At 47.6% G+C, this 13,473-nt stretch overlaps 1 protein-coding gene across 6 annotated transcripts in view; it reads left to right on the top strand.

Annotated features, from left to right (window-relative positions):
- Positions 1-13,473, top strand: part of TRIO (trio Rho guanine nucleotide exchange factor) — a 337,805-nt gene that overhangs the window by 186,577 nt on the left and 137,755 nt on the right. The window lies entirely within an intron of this gene.

The following is a 13,473-nucleotide window of genomic DNA, read 5'->3' as shown; positions in this document are numbered from 1 at the left end:
GCCGAGAGCAGCTTTTCCCAAGGAAGCACAGCCAGCGGGGGCCACAGGGGCTGCTGTGGCCCCAGGGGTGCCTGTACAGTGGGAGAGGGAAGAAGTGCAGCCGAGCCCCGTGCTGGTAATCCGACGTTCGTCTCTGTGACATGCCTAGTGATGCTCTTCAGCAGGACTTGTGAAGATTTAACTTGCCTCTAGGACAGAGAAGACTTTTTACACAAAGCAGCATTCATGATTTATATCACGTTTTCAACTTGGTTACAGTTTTCAAAAAGCAGACACTAAAGGAAGCTAGAAGCAAAGCATTTTACAAAAGCTGCCCCCCAGAGATTCAGTTTGTGTTCATTGGTTTTTTACATCTGTAGCATTTTTAGAATAAAAATCTTAGAATAAAAAAGAAATCTTAAAAAAAATCTTAGAATAAAAACAGTTCACAAACAGTAGGGTCTGTCTTGTCACTAGGCCTAGAAATTTATTGAAAAGTGAAAACACATTTTGTTTTCATCGACTTAGGCTGTGGGAACCTCCAGCATTGATGAGATTGATGGACTGAGGGAGGCCTCAAACCTGGTTTCAAGGTGAAGTGATTCGCTGTCACAATTTGAGAATTTTCAGTGCATTCATTCTTTTGTTTTTATATGAGAAGCTGTCAGAGTGGCAGAGAAGCTTACATGTTGACCCTGACTTGGTCCTTCCTGAGTGATAGGAGGCGAGGAAGGGCTTGGACTTCATTTTTAGCCCCAGCTGGTATCAGAGGACATTCATTTTTTTTACTGACCAGCTCCAGAATTTTTCTCTGTCTTCTTTCTCCGTGCTATATCCATCATGCCCAAAGACCCACAGGGGTATTTGGTAGGTTTTATGCAGGAAGGAATGATTTCTTCAGTCACTGTGTTTTGAAACTACTTATTGAATGAAAACTTAGATCTGCTTAGAGCAAATTTAGCTGAAAATGAGATGAAAAGTGACAGAGCAGCCAAGGAGAGGAAGTCATACTAATTAAATACCTGTTTGCGTAAAATTACTTAATAGTTTAACATATCAGGAATGAAAAATTGCTGAAAGATCTCTGCTATCTGAATCAATTTTTTTCTAGCAGATCATACAATCTAAAATTACATAGATGAGAGAAAAAGCAGGTTGTCTTTTTTTTCAGTTAGGCAAATACATGAAGCTTTTTGGAAGTTCACTTTCAAAGGCTTCCCTGATGGTGGTGATGGGTGTGGCATGTAGGTTAACAGTCCCCCACCCCTGCCCCATGCCCAGCCCTGTTGGTGTCTTCCTTCCTCTGGAGCACAGCAGTGGCCCTCCCCTTTTAGTTGTAAATTTCTGGCTCAGTGATGAGCACATAATTAACAACTAACTATAAAAGTGCTGAATGGAGGCTGGGTTGGGGATTCTTCTTAAGAATCCCACCTAGGGGGCACCTGGGTGGCTCAGTGGGTTAAACCTCTGCCTTCGGCTCAGGTCATGATCCCAGGGTCGTGAGATCGAGCCCCATATCGGGCTCCCTGCTCAGCAGGGAGCCTGCTTCCCTCTCTCTCTGCCTGCCTCTCTTCCTACTTGTGATCTGTCTGTCAAATAAATAAATAAAATCTTAAAAAAAAAAAAAGAGTCCCACCTAGAAGGGAGTTGGCGGTTACACATCGCTGCAGACTAAGCACGTGATTTCTGCGCAAGACCTCTGGACTCCTTGCTGTCCAAACCTCAGAGGACGTAATATAGAATTCCCATTCCCAGGAAGAGAATAGAGAGGAAATTTTTTTTGGGGGGGGGGTTAAGATTTTATTTGTTTGACAGAGAGAGGCAGCCAGAGAGGGAACTCAGGCAGGGGCAATGGGAGAGGGAGAAGCAGGCCTCCCATTGAGCAGGGAGCCGGATGTAGGGCTCAATCCCAGGACCCCGCGATCATGACCTGAGCCTGAGCCGAAGGCAGATGCTTAAGGACTGAGCCACCCAGGCGCCCTGAGGAAATATTTCCTACCTTGAGATTAGATGCAGAAGGTGGTTAGTAGAGGTATTAGCCTCAGTTTCACCCCTCAACCCAAATTTGGAAGCATTCTGGGACCCTTCTGATGTTTTTTTTTCCCCCTCTAAAAGCAATTTTTGAGGTGTTTTACCTCCTCTCAGAGCTGGAAGACTGATAGTCTCCTTTTTCCTTTTGACAGTGTTTTTAAAGTAGTATTTCAAAAGAATGCTCATTAGCCTAATATGGATTTGGATTTTATTTTAGGAGTTTTCTCCTCCTGCATTTTGTCTTCTACCTCTCAGTCTGTCTGTGTTTCAGTCACACCAGCTCTGACTGTACTCTCCCTTTATCTTTCCTGTGTTACCTGTCCTCCTTTCCTTTCGAGGCTTTTTCCCACTGTTGAATCACATATTCGCTCTTTCACTCCTTCCCAGGAAGGAGTCTCTCCGGGCAGCCGTCACGTGCCAGGACAAAGATGAATGACCAGTGGAGAAACATACTTCTGTTTTCGTGTGTGTTGTCTGTTTTAGTCCCGTGTTTGTTTTTCGTGGTGGATGTGAATTTCCATGACCAGAACTATGTGTCACTTATCTTTGCATCTCACTTGTTAGCCTGCCTTCCAGACTAAGCATAGCCCCTGTCAGCGTGGGGAAGAAATGATACCTATTTTTAGCTGACCATTCTAAGATTTAATGATAGAGGGATGTCTCTCCATTTCCAAATATAGCACAAGCATCATTATTTTCATCCATCTGTACTTTGTTCTCAAAATTAGGTCCTGAGTTAATTGATAATTACCTTTGAAATTTATGGGTTATTTAAGGCAACCAGGTGGTGATTTATTTCTGGATTTGATTCAGTGGCCTTGAGTCAGTTTTGTTTGCTGGATTCCTGAAAGCCTTGGTTTCCTAGGGAAGACCATTCCCATTTGAATCGGGCTATGACTCTTGCTGGGTGTAAGTAAAGAAGCCTTTTAGTTCTGTTTCTGCAAAACTTCACACTGAACTGGGACTAGTTTTTGTGGGGGGTAATGCTTGGGAAAAGAGGAACCTTTCATTTTATTCAGAAGTCAAAAGCAAAGACCTCCCAACCACCTGGTGATTTTTTTTGTCATAGTCTACCCGTCTGGCATTATTTTCATGCCTAAGTGAAGCAAGCAGACTTCTTTCTTTATGCTCAGACCACTGTTCCCTCTCTGCGGGGAGCAGGGCCAGAGCCCTCATGGACTGCTCTGTGGTCACTGGGATCGGGATCGGGGAGGGTTTCCAGGAAGCAGCCACTGCGTAGCTCCCTGGGGGATGGAGCTCTCGGGGCTACCTCTCCTCAGCCTGTTACCTAGTTTGCTCCAGGAGTGTGTTGAAACGGCCCCAGTGCTTTCTCAGTCAGCCTCCTGCTTTAAAAAAAAAACCCCAGATTTCTTTTCTCTCCTTTCTCTGATGTTGCTGGAGAGAGATGGGGCATCTGCTGGTTAACCTCGTTCAGGAAAATTCTCTGATGGTATGTGCTGTTCCTTGCATCGACCAGCTGCGCTCCCACTGGACTCTTGTCCTCACTGGCAGAGCCCACTCCCCCCAGCACGCCTGTCCCAGGGAATGAGACACATTAGTTCTCCGAGCCCTCCAGCTCTCCTACCTGTCCTGGGCTCTGTTCTCCACAAGGTGACCCCCACTTCCGAGCCTTTCATTTCGGCCTTCTTGGCTGTGCTTTTGCCGAGGACTCCTGTGTCTGCGTCATCTAAAATGATTTATACATTCTTCCTTTCCCAATGCCACCCCCACGTATTTACCTCCAAAGACGATGTAATACCTGCAAACATGTTCCCATCTTTCTTTTTTAGCTTTCAGTCTGAAATAATTATAAGTTCACAGGAAGTTAGCAAGAAAGAAATGGACAAGGAGGTCTGTCCCCCTTCTCCCAGCACCGCCCCCATCATGTCATGTCTTATGTAACCACAGTTTGTGATGAAAGCCGGGAAGTGACTTTGCTCGGCCCCATAGAGCTTATGTCAGTGCCATAGGTGTGTACCCGCTGGCATGGGTGAGCAGGCGTGTGGTTAGCTCTGTGCGCTGTCATCCTGTATAAGTTCATGTGACCACTGCCGCTTTCAACATACGGAATCCTACAGAATTGTTCTGTCACCCCCTGATACACCTCCTGCTCACACCTGACCGCGATGGCATCTCTGAGCCCTGGCAGCCACTTACCTGTTGCTCTCCGACTGTGATTTGTCATTCAGAACTGTTACGTAACGGGATCGTACTCTGGGTGACCTTTTTACTGCACAGGAATTCCCTTGAGATCCATCAATAATAGTTCTTTCCTCTTCATTACTCCCTAGTGTTTCCTGGTACGGGTATGTCCTCGGCATTCAAGCTTTCTTTCTGCAAACATATAACCTTTATTAAAATAATTAACAGAGTATATCAGAGAACTGTGTGCCCTCGTCTGGCTGAGTGACTTGGGGCAAAGTGCTCTGGAGAGCCTCGGCTTTCCTGCCTGCAGGATGGGAACGCTAAGGCTCTTGGGCGTGCGGCTCAGCTGAGCGCAGCTGCGGGTATGGTAGCGACCGCGGCGCCCATCTTGGAGGAGCTACTGGGACATGTCCCACTTTGGCCTCCTCAGGCCATCTGTAGTTTGTGGGACACGGACAGCATGAGGCCGAGTTCAGCATGAGCTGCCACGGTATAAGTGCCCCGGTGTGGCTGATCTTTTCCTCACTCATCTTTGTGTCACAGAAACTTTGCAAGCTGCTCATGGTGCCCTCGTTCTGAGAAGCACCTTGCCCTGGCCCCGGTGTTTAGGATCCGAGGTTGAAGGAAGCCTTCCTGGAATGTACACTCGGTCCCCGGCCCCGCTCCGTCCCCGGCCCCGCTCTGTCAGGACTGAGTTGGCTCTTTCAAGATCGTCCATACTGACATGTGTTCCCTTGTACACATCACTCGGTACTTTTGTTACCAGCCAAAGCTACAAAATAAGTGAGTGTTTTTTCACCAAATAAGTGAGAAACATTTTGTTAGACTGTGGGGAAAGAGGGATGTTATTATCCAAAGGGAAGTTTCTTCTATCCAAATAGCTTCAGGTAAAACAAGAATTTTTTTTCTGTAGAATAGATTTTTGTTGCTGTTGTTGTTTTTTAAAGATTTATTTATTTATTTGACAGACACAGATCACAGGTAGGCAGAGAGGCAGGCAGAGAGAGAGAGAGAAGCAGGCTCTCTGCTCAGCAGAGAGCCAGATGCGGGGCTCGATCCCAGGACCTTGGGATCACGACCTGAGCCAAAGGCAGAGGCTTTAACCCACTGAGCAACCCAGGCGCCCTGTAGTTTTAAACTAGTTTAAATTCATTAATTTTCTGTTTCTTAATATTGGTCCAATATTTTCAGGTAGAGAAAATTTTAATGTCAACAGAGCAATTAGACATTAGTGCAGAGAAGTATAGTGAATGCTAACATACCTGACACATAATGGTCACTTTGTAGGTGATTATTAGAAGAATGAATGAATGAATAGTGCACTGTATTATCTTTATTTGTAACTTTATTTGTAACTCAGTATTACAATGGGGATTGAAAATCTGTTACTGCGCTGACTCCACATTTTACAATTTCTTGTTGAAGGGTCAGCCCTCAGTGGAGAGTTGCAAATGTCTGCTTAAGGCATTGTTTGTAGATTGGCCTCAGTTGATATAATAGAAAGAGGAAGCACTTGAACTGAATGTCAAGCCAGTGCTGTGTGCTAGGTCTTAAAATGCCCAGCTGAAAATGGATGTATGCGGAATCTGGTTTGCTTGTTAGATTTGTAATAGGGCATTGTTAATATTCTTTTTTGGGGGGACGTTTTTAATATTCTTAATTTTTATTTTGATACTTGGCTTCATAAACCAAATGGGCTAGGTCTCGGTTAACTGCGAGAAACACATCATCCATGTGCATTTCTGGCACGTATTGTTTGCAACTGATTATTGTTCTTATTGAATAAGTGGTAGAAAGGTTGATCACCAGCAACATAATGAGGATTTTGTCAGGAAAGCTTAATATCTTTAGATAAGAAAATGCTTTTTTGGTTTTGTTATTGTTTGTTTTCCTCTCTTTGAAGCCCAAAATTCAGAACCCCAAGATCAAGGAAGGGCTGGGCTTTCTGCCTGGCGCTAGTGAAGTCCGTGGACGCGAGTAGAATGCAGACTTCATGCACTTTCACTTTGCTTTTTTTCTTCTCCTCAAGGAGGCCACTTTTCAGACTTAGAAGAAGTGGAAGATCATGAGTGAAGGTTTTGTAAGAAAGGACTTACTTCTTCTAAGTGAATTCAAGTCTCTGTCACAAGACAAATTAGACCCCTGGGTAATGAGAGACCTTGATGGTTGGCTCTGTTGATCTTTAAGGAAATGTGAGGGGAGACATGCCAGGGGGCTGGAGATGCAGAAGGTGGGGTTCACACAGCACTCAGGTGAGGTCAGCCCTAGGCAGAGTTCTAGAAAAGGCAGTTTATAAACCACCAGTAGAGGAAGAAGTGAACAAACAAGTTATAGCTCTTTAACTTGATTTCATTCTTGACTGGGTTTGATGGAGGGCAGGCAGTGTAAATTAGTGGGCATTTGATCAGACATTTGACATTTAATTTGTAGACAAAATAGGAAAGTCTGGGCAGTCTGTTAGTGCAGTCACTGGACTCAGACTGCTGAATGGCTGGAAAAAATGTCAGCTGAGGGAGTCCCTTATCACAAGACCACCCTGTCCTTATCCTCCAGTGCCGCTCCCAAAGTGGAAGGTGCTGGAAGAAAGTGCTCGATAGTAAGGTATTATGCGTCATCTCCGGTTTGTGAGTTAAGGAAGTGATTTCCAGTCCAGACCTGCGGTTGGATCAGACTTGCTGATAGTGGTGGCCATGGGAGATGGTAGATCAGATGTCCTAGTTGGACCTGAGACCTGGCGGATGTGTGGGTGTCACCCCTGGTTGTCACCTTCTGTAGGCGAGCGACCTGTGCAGTTCTTGTCTTTGAACAGACTCCACTAATGTATTCAGAACTTCTATGTCCCAGTGCCACTTCATTGGAACTTAGGCACCCTGAAAGCTCGCCTTTGTTGTATGGAGAGCTATATATCTTGAAAATGGGCAAAATGGCCACAAAGCAAGGGCAGACTTGGTGCAGCAGAAATAACTGTGACTACCTTAAAAGCCTTGCCAGTGAGACCATAATCATGGGGGGTGTCAGTGAGTGGCTTTGGCGAGGCTGGGGAGCAATGTCTCCCCTGTATGCCTCTGTCCCCATGCAGAAAGCCTGTGAGTGGGTGGATTGGCACAGAAGGCATGCTGATCAAAGCCTAGCCCGGTCTGTAAAATATGTAGGATCCCAAAACATGTCAGCAGGAATAAGTCAAAGTCCATCACAGCAATGTCATTCATGGGTTTTACTATGAGTCTTTTGAATCATAAACACACATCTAGACAGGTTATAGAGTAAGGGTCATGTAGGTGGGGCATAGCATTTGTTAAAACAACGACCCTACACATGTTCATGAACAGAGTGCGCAGTGGTGTTGTGCCCCATGGCTGTAATGAGCAAAAGCACTGAAAAGGGACGCCTGGGTGGCTCAGTTGGTTAAGCAGCTGCCTTCGGCTCAGGTCATGATCCCAGCGTCCTGGGATCGAGTCCCACATCGGGCTCCTTGCTTGGCGGGGAACCTGCTTCCTCCTCTGTCTCTGCCTGCCATTCTGTCTGCCTGTGCTCGCTCGCTCTCCCTCTCTCTCCCTGACAAATAAATAAATAAAATCTTTAAAAAAAAAAGCACTGAAAAAAATTCCCAATGTGGGGGGCAGTCAGCTCATTGTGCACTGCTGGTTGGATTTCATGTGAGGTCACCTTTGCTCTCCAGTCCCCACTTCACGAGGCGGGGGGCCGGGGGCATTGTTCAGAGGAGAGTGAGCTGGTGTGGAAGGAGTTTCAGATCCTGCCGCACTGGCGGAGTCCAAGGACTGAAGTGTTGCCCGTGGGGTAGGGAGGACGGACTAGGTTAGTGCTCTCTATCACCAGGCACTTGACAACTGAAAGAGGAATTACACTTTGACTAACTGTAGACTTTCAGAGGGGAAAGTGGTTGCTCTCAGAATGACGTGGGGTGAGGAGGAGCTCTTCCCAAATTGGACACATCAGGAAGAGTGTTTTATGTTTTGGTGATGTCGGGACATAAAATGAAAAAAGAAAATCCCTCATCTCAAAATCTCTTTCACCAAGTTGACTTCATGTAAATATCTGGGTCGTTGAGGTTCCTGCTCTGACCGTGGTCTCTGTGTGGGCCCTCTCTCCAGCCACATCTCCTGGGCCTCACCTTGTCCTTGATCCGGTGTCTGCGGCTTCCGCCCTCCGGTGCTGCCGCGCCCACGTGGCATGCCCCCTCGATGGGGGCTGCTCTGACATGCTCCTGCTTCTCCTTCTGTCCCCTCTTACACACACTTGCGTGGCTGTTACTTCATGACACTGACTGAATCGTGGCCCCGCCCAGTACGTCCTTCAGAGACTTCCTTTCGTCATATCAAGGCATCTTTTCTCACCCACCCCAGAATAACGAGGTACTTCCCCAGGCCCTATTCCTCCTTGATCAGGGCACCAGAAGCGTGCACCATTTCAGGCTAAAGAACGTGCCGCACGTGCAGGAACAACTCCCCTCTGAACCCCGCTGCTTGGACTTGAAACCGCATCATGATTTACGTGCACACCGGGTGCTGTCTGAAGTCCCGAAATTACCTACTCCTGCTCCTGGCTCGAAGCTCCTGCTCAGACCGAGGCTTCTGTGCTTCCTGTGCTGGGCTTTCAGCTCACCCAGCCCCACTGGCACCCAGATGATTGTCTTTGTCACAAGCAAAGGTGGGGAAGCAGACAGCCGTAGGTGGTTGTTTCTGTTTTCCAAGTGCTTGGAGTGTCTGATCACTTTCACAGGCCTGTGGTCACTTCCATCTGATTTTCAGATTCGGCTTTGCCAGTTAGGGGAGGGCATGTGGTAAAATGATCCCATTTCTGATGAGAAATCTGAGGTTGGAGAGTCCCCAGGATTTTCACAAGGCCACGTGCAATTAAGGGCCCACATCTGACCTGTTGGACTCCGCCTCCAGATGGGGCGGCGGGTAGGCTGCATTCAGATTTTGCATCTGAAAGGGGTTGCAGCTGAACCAATCCCCAAACCTCAGGTCTCAGATCCTGCCACCTACAGAATAGGACTGGGAGCTATAGGACCAGAGGCTCAGTCCTTCCTGGGGTTCATTCCCCCAGGCCAGTGGGTTCTTCTGAGAGATCTCTCTGGCAAAGTCTCCCATCCGATTAATGAGGACGGGGCTTTTCCAGGAGATTGCTCCCAGCAGAGTTGCCTTCTCCTCCTTTAGGCTCCACCCAGCACAGAGGTGAGGGCCGGTGGGGGAACGTGTGCCTGGATCGGACCAGCCCGGCACGATGGCACTGGATCCAGGACTAGGACTCACACATCTTTGCCCCAGGAGTTCTCTCCGCACAATCTCCTGTGTCTCCCTAGCTCAGCCTTCTTTGTGGATGGATCCTGGTCCATGAACTAGGTCTGTAGACAACTGCAGCCCAGTTGTGGGCTGCGTTCAAGTTCTCATCCTTGGAATGTTGCTGGTGACCACTCGGGAAACCTCAAGGGGGCAGCATTGCCTGACTGGCTGTGGGCCCCAGTTCTCAATAAAATCCACGCTGCTGAGAACCTGGGTGGAAAGCAGCTCCTCTCCTGCTATCTGCAAAGATGTAGCTCTTTATTGGAAATTCACAGCTTGCACAGAAGTGCAGGGTTTTTTCATGCTTAGGAGATTTATGGTAGAAATTCCACAGGTATCCTCGAGACTCTTTTCTCATTCTTGTATTCAGAGGTTATTTTAGGCATCATATACTAATGTAAAAGCTTAAAAATAGACTTTATATGAATCACACTGGGTTATGGTATATAGCAGCTCATCCCCAATGTTAGAAATGACATTTATCTGAGAATCCTTTTTTCTCCAAATTGAATGAGAATATTTTCTGTAGAAGCAGGGGAGAAAAATTCTAAAGGGGCAAAGGATTTGGAGGCATTTTGACATTATGGATTTAAATATAACCTTGCTCCTTGTACCTCATTTACTGTTCCCTTTTCAACTGCCAGAGCCCAAGGTCCATTTCTGTGGTTTCCTCCATAGCCTCGGCCCTTCCCCACTTCCACAGTGGGCTGGGCCCCCCGCATGCTCCTCTGTGGATGCGTGTCCAAATGTCCAGGATGTTGAGGAAAGGAAGAGGTTTGACCCGCAGGTCCTCATGGCGTTTCCCCTGCAACCCAAGGGAAGTGAGTTCTGCGGACTCTGGCATACTCATTCTAGCACCTTTTCCTCCTACTATTTTTAGGTGTAAAAAGACTTAAACGTGGGATGGTGTTGAGTCTACCAGACTCAGTGACATATTTTGAACAATAGGTAGGAACCTGGATATGTTTTGAAAAATATCTAGAGAAAAAAGACTTAAAACTTTGTGTTTTTTTTCTTAGATGTGTTTTTCTCGCAAGAACAGAACTTGCGCTCGCGGCTCACATCTACTTGTTTCTTCACTCTGCTTGGTGTGCCGTCGTCCCCTTTCCTCCGGGCCGCGGCTCCCTGAGGGAGGCATTGCTGCCAGGCTCGTGCGAGATGAGAAGCCCGAGATGGAGACCGGCCCAGTAACCGGCCCAAGGCTGCGGCCTGGGATATTAAGTCAGGATGGGGTGTCAGGCAGTCTAGATTCAGAGCCCACACTCTTCATTGTTACTCCAGATCACCTCTTAGGAGAGGTGATAAACCGGTAACTCATGGGCTGCGGCAGTGGAGTTTTGTAGAAGCACTTGTGCTTGTGCCCCGGGGCAGTTCCAGCTGTGGGTTTTGGTCTCCTCCTCCCTACAGTGTAGAGGAGAAAGGCTCGTTAATACGGTTTCGTAATCTAAGTTATGTGTTTTAGGTCAGATTTGCTGGAGAAGAGGGATTTTGTACCCCATGCCCCATCCTGTCCCACAGGCTGGGTTGTGAGTTAGGGCTCACAGCTGAGTCTGGGGAGAGGCCGCCAAGCAAGCATCAGGAAGGGACGCAGAGCCCTCTTGGGTCCACGTGGCATCTAGGGCACCTGGGGCAAGAAGGGTGCTGGGCCAGGGCTCCTGGAGGGGCCTGGCAAACTGATGAGCCAGAGGCCTGCCCCAGCTGTGGGAACAGGGGCAGGGAGGAGGGTTGGGCCGCCTACATGCTGTGTGTGCCCCTGGAGGGACCAGATGGGTCCTGTGCGGCACTGTCTCTACCAGCTGTCTGCATTTGTGCTGTTCTGTTGAGTTGATATCGTAGTGCTTTTCTAGCGGTCTTCAATTGTCTCTCTGTTTTCTCCATAAATTTGAGAGAAGAGATACTCGTCTGTCTTGGTGTTCCGATGACCCGGCTATCATGTGTGTGGTGTAAGTCAAAACAGAGGCCCCCACTGGCTCCAGTGCTCCGTGGACCAGCTGGTTCTCTGAGAAGCCCCATACCCCCTTCCGTGATGCGGGGTCGACCTGTGGGGTGGGCTTGGCACCCTGACGCTGCTTCTCCTCAGCGCAGCTTCTGCTGAGTGACCGTGAAAGAGAGTCGCCCCTCCTGGCTGTGCATTTGCTTGTGCGTTCAGCTCCCCTGAGTCTAGAGACCCAGCTGTGTGACGTGTGGCGCCTCTGTCCATTCCTCACGTGGGCACCGTGGTTCACCCGTGAGCCAGGGCCAGTTCCCAGGCAGCTGTGCTCCGGGGACCCTCCTTTCCCTGGGTTCTGTCACAGTGACGAGGTAGGAGCAGCTCTGGTGCAGCCTGTGAAGAGGGCGGAAGATGACAGTGAGATTTGGAAAGAAAGGGACTTGAAGTGTTTATTTGTTTTTAATTTTCTTTTACACTGGAATCAGCATAATTGAGCATAATTGAGGTCCACCTTCCATAGTGTTTGTCTCAGGACAGGAAGGCGAGGGTGGGGAGGGCTATAGCGCCCCCCGATGTGGCTGAGGGGGTCTTCTCTGTGGGCAGCACGTGGGAGGCAGGTCACCAGGAAGTTGGTGAAACCATTGCAGCTGGAAAAGCCTGCCTATTGGATAACGGACCCTGGATGTTTTGGGATAAATATTTTGACTCAATAAAATGTGTTGGTAAAACTGTTACTGCTCGCTGGCACATTCTTGGTTTGTTTTAGCGAATGTTGGTTTTTGAGTTGATTGGAGTGGGTCACCATGCTTAAGGAGTTAAGTCTGCTGAGGGCACCTCTGATGCGCCGGTGTGCTCCCACAGCGTCTGTCTCCCGCCCTCGGAGTGACTTGCTGAGGCCAGTGTTGGTCTGAGGGTCCCTGCTGTAGCGAGCCGAGTCTCAGGGAAAGTCGAGGATCTCTGAGGTCACAGAGGCAGTGCTGTGTTAGAGCATCTGAATCCCCCATACCCCTGCTGCACAGTGTTGCCTGTAGACTCGGAAGGTTTTCCTAGGAAGTATCAGAACAGACCGGGAGGGTCCCCCTGGCCGTGATGCTGCCATCCTTCCTGGTATTTACAAAGGCAGCAACCATGTTCACAAGGTTCAGAGGACAGCAAACAACAACAAACCCGAAAGAGTATGTTCTTAATAATGGATCTTTATTGAGGGTGCAGGGCATTTGTCCGTATTTATATGGTGACTCTACAAATGGTACTGTTGGTGTTGATGGACAGTATTAGTGCCAAGTGTGATGGCAACTGGAGGGTTCTTTGCCAGTAGCTCGGCCCCAGCACTTGGTTTTGCCCGTGTCGGGTGGGTGACTTCAGCACTTGGGCTGCTTTTCCTTAATCTATAAGATCAAAGAGGTGAACGAGCCTACCTCTAAAACCCCTTTAAATCAAAATTCTGGAATAAGTTTGCTAACTTATACACAAAAATGTGTGGATAGTAAAAAGTTAACAGATATTTTATTTAACATTTTTAGTAAAATGAACTCCTCGGGTCACAGGTAGCTTGACTGAACAATAAGTCCTTTGCTATCACTTCCCTTATTTTTAAATTGACCTGCTGTATTTAAAATACTGACATAACTAAATCTACCTTTAACAACAAAAGAATTCTTAGAGGGTTAGCTTGGGTTTGCCATCGTTAGCAAGTAGGAAATTGCTCATTAAAACCACAAGGAGATGGCATTCTCTAGAACAACTGAAGTTAAAGACTGACCTCAGATATTGGTGAGGATGCACAGGCATTGGAACTTTCAAAGGCTGCTGTCAGAAATGTGCCATGGTACGGGCATGTGGGAAGTTTGGCAGTTTGTTAAAAATTTAAACATACACCTGTCATACAATGTAGCCACTGTACACCTATTTATTTACTGTTTAAAAAGGGAAAACATAGTTTATACAGAGACTGTGAACAGGTATTCAAAGGAATTATATTTGTAATGGCCAAAAATGGAAGCAACTTCGATGTCCTTACCAGGTGAGCGGCTACCCTGTGTCACACACAGAGACTGGGACACTGTCCCACAGTAAGAAAGG

The sequence above is a fragment of the Mustela nivalis genome (genome assembly GCF_964662115.1).
Source record: "Mustela nivalis genome assembly, chromosome: 3".
Lineage (NCBI taxonomy): Eukaryota > Metazoa > Chordata > Mammalia > Carnivora > Mustelidae > Mustela > Mustela nivalis.
This window is presented reverse-complemented; position numbering and strand designations above follow the sequence as displayed.